The sequence below is a fragment of the Emydura macquarii genome, unplaced genomic scaffold, assembly GCF_026122565.2.
Source record: "Emydura macquarii macquarii isolate MOO-44397 ecotype Brisbane River unplaced genomic scaffold, CSIRO-AGI_Emac_v2 contig_374, whole genome shotgun sequence".
NCBI classification, from domain to species: Eukaryota; Metazoa; Chordata; order Testudines; family Chelidae; genus Emydura; species Emydura macquarii.
The window spans coordinates 9,319,634-9,329,398 of record NW_027130511.1 but is presented as its reverse complement, the minus strand read 5'-3'; the positions used below and the strand labels follow the sequence as shown (position 1 = coordinate 9,329,398).

General features: G+C 41.7%; 1 long non-coding RNA gene across 1 annotated transcript; it reads right to left on the bottom strand.

Annotated features, from left to right (window-relative positions):
- Positions 1–536: 536 nt before the first annotated feature.
- Positions 537–8,956, bottom strand: LOC137142632 (uncharacterized). The gene is made up of 3 exons (XR_010916972.1): positions 8,892–8,956; positions 7,577–7,642; positions 537–701 (listed from the first exon to the last, which is right to left on the bottom strand). It is a non-coding gene; the product is annotated as an uncharacterized lncRNA (long non-coding RNA).
- Between the last annotated feature and the right edge of the window lie 809 nt (positions 8,957–9,765).

Genomic DNA, 9,765 nt, shown 5'->3' with positions numbered 1-9,765 from the left:
ATGGAGTATCAAGAAAATGTACAGTAATAAGTAAGCTTTGAAAATGTGCATTGAAGAATACAGTGTGAGTAAAGGACAGTATTAAACTTAACACTATGAAAGTTACATTCTGTGACATCTGTACAAAGAGTGAATTATAGCGTAACTAACTATAGTGACAATGTGGAATCTCTACTAGTACAACCTTATGATCTGTATAATCAGAGATACTGGAGTAATAATTATCAATTGTTGGTACTGTAGCTATAGAATATTACCGAATAATGTTGCCAAGTCCATTGAGTATATGATTGTCTTTCTGTATCTGATATGCTGTATAACATTATTTGAAACAGAAAACAAAAAACAGAAATGAAGGCACAGTAGGTCTGGCATAACTACTCATTTCTTGCTATGATTTCTCTCCCTAGCTTGTATTTATTGGTCTGTCCAAAGAGAGGGATTCAGAAAGGGAAGAAAAACATTACAGAATCTTCTAACCAGCTCCAGTAATTATATTTTCCAGCCTGTTGTTTTTGATTGATTGCCTCAGTGGCTATATTTTATTTGCACAAAAAAAGAAATGGCTCATTGCACTCAAAGAAAACCTAAACAAAAAAGAAAAAAAATGAAAAGCAGTAAAAAGAAGACGGGCGGCTCCTGGTCGGTGAGGCAGCCATTCTGCCTGTCTGGATTGTCCTTCTTCCCTTCCCTGTCACCCCCTGACAAAAGAGATCATTAAAAGGGGATGAATATTACGATTGGCAGTAATACTCTGCCAACTGCAGCTGGTTCCTCTTTATTTTACTTTACAGAATCAAAGCTGGCTAGTGGTTTCTCTTTTAAGTAAAAATGAAAATCCTAGAATGGAAGCAGAGTTTGAGACTTTCCATGACAGTTGCTGTCAGTCCTAATAAACAAAGGGAAAGCAGATATTATAAATACTACAGGTAGCAAGACAAGTTCACGGACCTAATGGCCCTGCTGAAAGACACTTTTAATTGTGCTTTTTTGTAAACCGACACACACAAACCACCCATAAGAACCTGATCCAAAATCTATTAAAGTCAATGGAAAGACCCTTGTTGACTTCACTGATCTTTGGATCAGATCCACAAACTGCAGATTAACACAAATACCCACCCACACTTTTGAAACTGGAATAGGCAGATTGAACTGTCAGTTAAAATGTGAACGTTATCTATCCTCCACCCATGCTGACATGACTGATTGTGGCCCTGTGCATGCTGAGTGTTACAATCTCTGACGCAGTCATCCATGGATGCTGAGTATGCATGTATTGCAGTCACAAGCTCAGTGGCTTTAAAATGGCTGGATATGGCAAGTGCAGTATTTTCATAGTGAGGTGTATTGAGGATTGTGCTGGAATTGCAAGTTGTCATTTTAAAGGTGGGAGGGGAAGTTCCTGGCCATGCTTGCAGGCTAAGAGTCTGTGTTGAAAAGCATGTGATAAGAGTCATTCTGGAAAGAGCTAACTTAAAGCATGGTGGGGTGAATTGTGCCTCACTGCCTTGGGGAACAGCCTATTTTCTTTTTCTCTGTTTTTGGGTTCTTGTGTGTAATCATTCTGAATTCTAAGAAATAAAGTAGTGTTTTGTTGCAACCTTTCAGCAAGATTACTAAGGGCTTTTATCTAACTTCCCTATGCATTTGTCATAAACATAACACCTTGTGTAGGGGACCTGTTAGTCTGCAGAAAACTGGTGGTGCAGAGGTGGGTATGCTGTCTCCAGCTAGCCACCCTCGCACCACCAACTGGTGAGATAAGGGAAAGAAGGGGTGTTTGCTGGGACACGGTTGTGCTATGCACAGTCATTCCCTAACTCTCACCAGAGCCAGGTGGCTACAGAAGAAAGAGCCACTCCATGCAGCCCCCTCATGTCCAATCACTGATCCTCCATGAAGAACCTCTCATACCCCTGATAAAGTATTGATACATAATAGATGATACAGTATATTTTAACTGCTTAGATTTCAAGTTGATGGTGTCCCTTTTAAAAAAAAAAATCACATATACCAAAAAGTAGATGTTTAGGTTAATTTGCGATCTTCTGGTTGAAGTTTTCTGAGATTTAGTTGTGTGGCAGGAAGTAACCCTGGGAGACCCTCAATGCCAACTAACTGAGGACCTACCACACTGTAACTCAAGAAAAGCATGACACTAGGGAGACCAGAAGTCTCAATATTATTGGGACCACCTGATGTTAGGGGCTTTGTCTTATATAAGAACATAAGAATGCCCATACTAGGTCAGACCAATAGTCCATCTAGCTCAATATCCTGTCTTCTGACAGTGGCCAATGCCAAGTGCTTCAGAAGGAATGAATAGAACAGGTAATCATCAAGTGATCAATCCCGTCAGCCATTCCCAGCCTCTGGCAAACAGTAATCCCTGCCTATCCTGGCTAATAGACATTGATGGACCTACCCTCCATGAACTTATCTAGTTCTTTTTTGAACGCTGTTTTAGTCTTGGCCTTCACAACATGCTCTGGCCAGGGTTCCACAAGTTCACTGTGCATTGTGTGAAGAAATACTTCCTTTTGTTTGTTTTAAACCTGCTGCCTATTAATTTCATTTGGTGACCCTAGTTTTTGTTTTATGAGAAGGGGTAAATAACACTTCTTATTTACTTTCTCCACACCAGTCTTGATTTTATAGATCTATATCATATCCCTCCTTAGTCATCTCTTTTCCAAGCTGAAAAGTCCCAGTCTTCTTAATCTCTCCTTATATGGAAGCTTTTCCATACCACTAATCATTTTAGTTGCCCTTTTTTGTACCTTTCCCAATTCCAGTATATATATATATATATTTTTTTTTTTGGAATGGGGCGACCAGATCTGCATGCACTATTCAAGATATGGGTGTACCATGGATTTATAAAGAGGCAATATGATATTTTCTGTTTTATCTGTCCCTTTCATAGTGATTCCCAACATTTGATTAACTTTTTTGACTGCTGCTGCGCATTGAGTGGATATTTTCAGGGAACTATCCACAATGACTCCAAGATCTCTTTCTTAAGTGGTAACAGCTATAGAGACAGCAATTTCCTTCCTTCCCTCCAAAAAAGAAAGTGACACGATTTTTCACATTTGCGGTCTGATCACGCTACCTGACACACTCATTGTCTCAACACATCACTATCATAATATGTATCTCAAAGGTATCATATAAGGTATCATATGTAAACTGGTGACACACTGGCCTCAAAAAATAAGTGTGATGTATATATGGGCTGTATACAAAGACTTACAGATGTGTGCTGGAAATACATTCTTCAAATGTGCTTGGGAGGTAGAGCTTCAATCCAGCCTGTCCTAGACAAAGGAATGTATATTTACCTGTCTGACTGGCTTGATTACTGATAGAGGGCAATGAAAGTACATTGACGTAAATAAAGCCATCAAGCTAAATGAGCTGGGGAGAAGACCTTTAACAATCATGTGAGGGGACAGAATCTGCACCCCAGGAAGCCATCCTGGCTCTTGAGGCAGAGACAGTGGACTTTGGCTAATATAAGGGGAGTGTTGCAACGCAGTACCTGATATGTCTACCTCTCGCCCCCACCTACCCACCTGGTGCATCAGTAAAACCTCGACCTGACCTTATTAGGCCATTAGCTCACTCCTGCTGAAACTGACCTTATTAGGCAATTTCCTCCCTCCTCCTGAAACTGACCAGGTGACTGGGAGCAGCTGTCTACCTGACTGAAAGCACAGCCACCCTAACGGTCGGCTCACCTCCCAGCCAAAGGTTTGCCCTGATTCAAATGTCTCCCCTCCAATCAGGAGTAACCTTGGCCACCTGAAGCGATTAGTATAAAGCTGGGGCACGCCCCAGGCTCCAGAGAGAGAACTCACCGTCTGCTAGACCCACCAGCTGCCCTGTTTTTTCCCTCTCCCACTCTGGACTCTGAGCCTGAATGTGTAAGCCTGCTCTGTGTTGCTGTTTTTGCTTCAGGGTGTCATGTTGCAACTCTTCCTGCTGGGACTGGAGAGATCCTAACCCTCTCTCTCTTTTAGTTTCTGTTTTAAACCTGCTCTGAAAGCAGAAGCCGCCCCCCCCCATTGCTAACCCTCTCTCTCTTTTAGTTTCTGTTTTAAACCTGCTCTGAAAGCAGAAGCCGCCCCCCCCCCATTGCTAACCCTCTAAACCTGCTCTAAAAGCAGCCGCCCCCCCCCCATTGCTAACCCGCTCTCTCTTTTAGTCTCTGTTTTAAACCCCGTTTGCCCCTTGCAGTTAACTGCCCGTGTGACCCCCCCCGCCCTTTCTGTGCCCTGTGATTAACTCATTGTCTGTGAAATCTCTATGTGAAAGCATTCCCTCGTGTAGTTAACTGCTTCTGCCTCGGTGCTTTTCAGTTAACAGTTTGTGTAACCCCTTTCTGTTTCCTACAACCAAGTGTAACCCCTTTCTGTTTCTTACCAGCAACTAGTTGTCTATGTAGCATAGTGGTACGTGTCCTGTCTGCCATGTGGGAGACCAGGGTTTGATTCCTGGTCAGGGAACCACTGTCTGCTTAATATTAGTTTAGGTCTTTATAGTTAGTTGCCTGTTTAATACTTTCTTATATCAGTTTGTTTTGTGCTTAATTGTTTTTATGTCCTTTTATAACTAGTCCTGTTTAATACTTTCTTATATCAGTTTATGTTTTGTGCTTAATTGTTTTTATGTCCTTTTATAACTAGTCCTGTTTAATACTTTCTTATATCAGTTTATGTTTTGTGCTTAATTGTTTTTATGTCCTTTTATAACTCGTTAAACCTATATTACTCCTGTGTTTATAATTAAACTCATTTATTTCCAATCGATTCATTATTGACTCTGGGGGATCATTTACCTGTCGGAACAGGGAGCAAAAAAAAACATTTAGTTATCCATCACTGAGGGGACATAGGGTACAGCACCCTCCAAGCCTGTGAAAGTTGGATCCCCTAGTCTGGATGGCTAGAGATGCTGGCAACTTGATGTAAATTAGAAAATTACTTACGCGAAGATTGAAACTTGCTAAGATTACATTTTAGTCACTAGAAAGTGTTTCGTTTTGTTTTTAACAATACCTATCTCTTTTTCTCTTGCGTAATATCAGTTAAATCTCTGTTCTTTGTTAATCAACTCATTCTTGTTTTATTACAAAACAATCTTAATGCTGCATATTAAAGTGAAGTGTGAGTCTTCAGCTAACGTCTCAGGCTGGTGTGTGCTCTGTCTCTTTGGAGGTAGCAAACTTAATAATTTCTGTGAGTGTCCAGTGAGAGGGACAGGACATTGCAGGGAGACATTTCTAGGGAACTCAGGAATTGGGGTTCAATGATTAAACTTTGCCTTACAGGTGACAGACTAACTTTGCCTTACAGGTGACATGGTCTGGGCCTGCTCTGGTTCAGGCCTACATCACAGTACTGGGGCCTACATGGATGCCAGTGTGCCCAGTGCTGTTCATGTTATTGGGGCATGCTGTGCATTGTACAACATATGGGAGGATGGGGGGGGGGAACCAATTTAATGACTGGCATTGTGTAATGAGTTACAAGGTAAGTCATAGAAAGTTTGTCTTGCCCAGGTACCTCATGAATCATCTGGAATTTCTCCTTTATAATATGTTCTTCTGCATCAGCACCCAGGAGTGGAGTAAACTTCAGAGAACATAAACAAGATGCTAAATTAGGATGCAGAAGCTTGCTTACATGAGCTATACCTTTGCAACCTCGCCTTCCCTGTTTGCAATTGATATGCAATATGATAAACAGAGAGTGGACTAGCAGTACCAAAAGACTTTGAAAGTGTTCTGGACTTAATACAGTAATAGGTCATGCAAGGGGACTTAAAACCTAAGCTGCCTTGGGTAATGCTTTAACACCAGTGTCAGTGTGAGAAAAAACACACTGCAGCACAGAGATATGCACTTTTGCATGTGCCCCACACATCCCTTTGTCTGCATATATTGCTTGGCTAGTGTTCTCCGCTTTGAACACATGCAGACTGAGGGCAGGTTCCCAGGGTTTACTCTCCCTCTACACTTCCTCATTCCTGGAGGCTTCCTTCCTCCCAGGGAGCAATTGCAGACTCTTTCCCCTTCAGCTCCCTTTTACTTTCAGCTCCTGGGCTTTACAGTGCTGACCCAGCTGGGCTTCACTCTCTAACTCTGGCCCTCCTTCTCTCAGGTGATGCCAGGTGATCTAATTGGCCTCTGAAGCCCTCGTTAACCCTATTAGGGCTGATGTGGGGTGCACACCCTATCACAGGTGTTAGAGTTAACATTTGAATAAGAGTCCATGCTAACTCTGCAGTGAAGACATACGCTAAGAGACACAACATGGAATTTCCCCCTCTGTCTTTCCTTTTGCTTTTTATACCATGCCCATCACCATGGTATCTGATTTGCCATTGTAGTGGCTTTGTGTAGAATACTATATTATTATTGCTATTTCTATTTTGAAATGATTTGGAAGGTGGTGGAATATTATGAAGATGAGGGCCACGTAAGTGCTAAAAAGTTGGATAAAAGTGGCTTTCCAAGGCACATCTGCAATGCTTTCTGTCAGTCATTGAGAACAAGGTTCACTTGTAAACGAGCCCACTCAACCTCGTATGAGGCTTCACAGTTCACTAGATCTTTGTTAATTCTTCCTCTACTTTCTGGAAAATAATAGATGGATTACTGGGTTAAAACAAACAGGGAAGCCAATATCACTTCCCTGCCAATAGTATTGATATCCTAATCATTCCCAGGCAATTTATTAGTTCAGTTATTGACAAGACTGTTTTGCCAAGTGGGAATGGGCTGTGCAGTCAAATGTGGATGGTGAATCTTTACCACCTTCTATTCTACAGACTAAGTTGCCAGGATTCCTCCCAAATAGTTTATTTCTTCAAACAAAATGTACTGACTAAACAAGTAAACCACTGAACTGGAGATAAGAACATTTTAAAGGCCTCAGGTACCCCCACCAAAGACCTGAGCACAAGACTGCTTGGCCCTCAACCCTTTACTTGGGCCCCCTAGACTGTGTTTGGTGCTCACCCCTGCCTGTGAGCCCTAGACTGTGTTTGGTGCTTATCCCTACCTGTGAGCCCTGCCGGAGGGCCCAGGGTCACAGACTGCTTGGTGGCCCCACCCTGTCTGAGGGCCTGGGCACCAGATAGAGCTAATTCCCTGCTTTGAGCCTGTCTGCACAGGTGCAACAGCACAGTGTTAGAAGGGACTTCAATGTATATAGCTATAACACCCCTCCATCTCCATTCAATTTAATGTTCAATAATGGTTTCAGTTGATTAGTTATGTTAAGTGTTGGGATTGCCATCTTGGTTTGGCATAACAACAGTAAGGACTCCATATTATACATCCTTCTTTATGGACTGATTCCTGCCCTTTTTGGTTTCGGTGGAAATCAGGACTAAACTCTGTCTATCAACAGGAGATATAGAAGCCCGAGAGTGGGACAGATTGGGGCTATCCATCTGGGAGGCAGCTGTGCATTCAATGGACCGTCTGAAGAGTAGCGGAGAACATCACCTTCCAGAAGATAGAAGAGAGCAGTCGCCCACACTTTAACTGAGATCAACTTACCTTGTAGTTCCTGAATGTGGGATCTTGTGGATCCAGTCTGAAGATGTTCTAGTCATGGTCAACACTCTAAAGAGAGAAGAAACAACTGTAACATATTAACTTTGGATTGTGTTGTGTTGGGTTGTGTTGTTGGTACGGACTCGGAAGTTCAGGCTCCTATTTAATCTTAAACCCAAGTAACCCCATTATTTTGTGTTGCCCATAGTAAATTGTAATTTATCTTAACTAATAAAGGGTATAATGTGTTCTCTTTTCAAGTGCCCAGTGATTAGATATAGTAGGGTCCTTCACTAAAACCATATTACAGGTTGGATTCCCCCCTTTTTTCTGTAACGGCAGGGGCGTGACCTCCTTCACAGACTGACAAGGAGGGATGGCCCTGCACCCCTACACGCCTGTCTGAAGCTTTAGACACTTAAATAACTTTGAAAGTCAATGAGACTAGATCTGGTTGGGAATTTTTGGACAGAATGTTTTTCCACTGGAATGGAAAATGCCAATTTATCAGAAGTGAAACATTTTGTGGAAGTGTCGATTTTTGAGAAACTTTCATTTTTTAAAAAAAATGACCTAAAATGTTTTGATAACGCTGACGTTTTCAGAACAGAACATTTCAATTTTTCATTTTGAATTTTTTTGTTTAGAAATACTTTTTTATATTATTAAAAAAATTAAACATTAAAAGCGTTACAATTAGAATGAAATATTTTGATTGGATCAATAAGAAATATTTCAACTGATTTATTTTCTTCCAGATTTTCATTTCACAGGATTTTTTTTGTTTTCCTTCTGTTTTCATTTTTCTGGAAGGGCAAATATTTTCAAACCCATGGAATTGTTTGCTATCCAGACTTAAGCATTTTTGAAATTTTTATTTTTAAACTTTTAATTCTTCAGCTGCATTGCTGACAAATCATTAGTATTCTTGGTGTCTTGGCCAGTTCAACTTCCTCCTCTACTATATATTCTAAATATCATACATTCCTTTTCTTCTTAAAAGTTAACAATGTGTTTATAGTGTGCTATAATCTATACTGTGGCCAATGGCCGGCTTCCCCCTAGTGGATCTCATGCTTCGCTCCCGTTGGGGGGCCAGGAAGGTGCCCGTCACCCTGTCTTCCCTGGGGGAGGGAGATAGGGACCCAGGCCCAGTCACTCCTCCGGGCCCCAGCCCAGGAGCCCTATGATCAGCAGCGATAGACTGCTGGCTCTGTACTTTGAAGCTGCAGTCTCTTCCCCTGGGCTACTTTCCCCCCCTCAGTCTTTCTGGCCTCTCTGGCCCTACGTCCTTGCCGCCCATTCCTGGGCTCAGTACCTCCTTTTGGGGTTCTCTGCTCTCCCCCACTTCACTTCTCCGATCTGCAGCGCAGCACCTCTGCTTCCTCCAACTTGTGCCCTGTGGGTTTGGGGTGGAGTCCTTTTATGGAGCACCTGGCTGATCCCCAATTGGCCTCAGCTGGCTCCTAATTGCTCCCTCGTTACTCCAGTTAGGCTGCAAGGGAATAAAGCCCTGATCATCCTGGGGCTGATATACCTCCCTTCGTGTATTCTCCTGCCACCCTCTGCCCTTGATATATCACAATACTTAACGTGTGTAAAAGTATCATTGATTCTATTATTTCCATTCCCAATATAGTTTTTTTGTGGATTTGGACACACTTGGCATAGAATAGCTATTAGAACAGAGGAGTCTGTATCAGGAAGAAATCAAGTTTATTATGTGACTTTGGGCAAGTCACTGTACCTCCTAGCACCTCAGTTTCCCACTCTGTAAAATGTAATAATAGTCTCAATTGAAAGCACTTTGCTAAGATGAAAGGCATCCATAGAGATGCAAAGTAGTAGTGTTATTATTTACAGATAGCCTCCAATGACAATTATAGGGTACACAGGGTGATGAAAATACAAAAAGATTAAATGAATTTGACTATGATAGGCTTAGGGAAAAAATCTTATTTACATATTAGTACCAGAAAAGTGTGTTGATATTTTCATGATATTATCTAGGAGAAACAGACATACTGCCTAGAATAAACAAATCAATGTAGAATCATGCCTCACAGAAATATGGTGACCATATAACAAGTGTGAAAAATCAGAATGGGTGGGGGATAATAGGCGTTCATATAAGAAAAAGCCCTGAATATCAGGACTGTCCCTATAAAATCAGGATATCTGGTCACCCTACA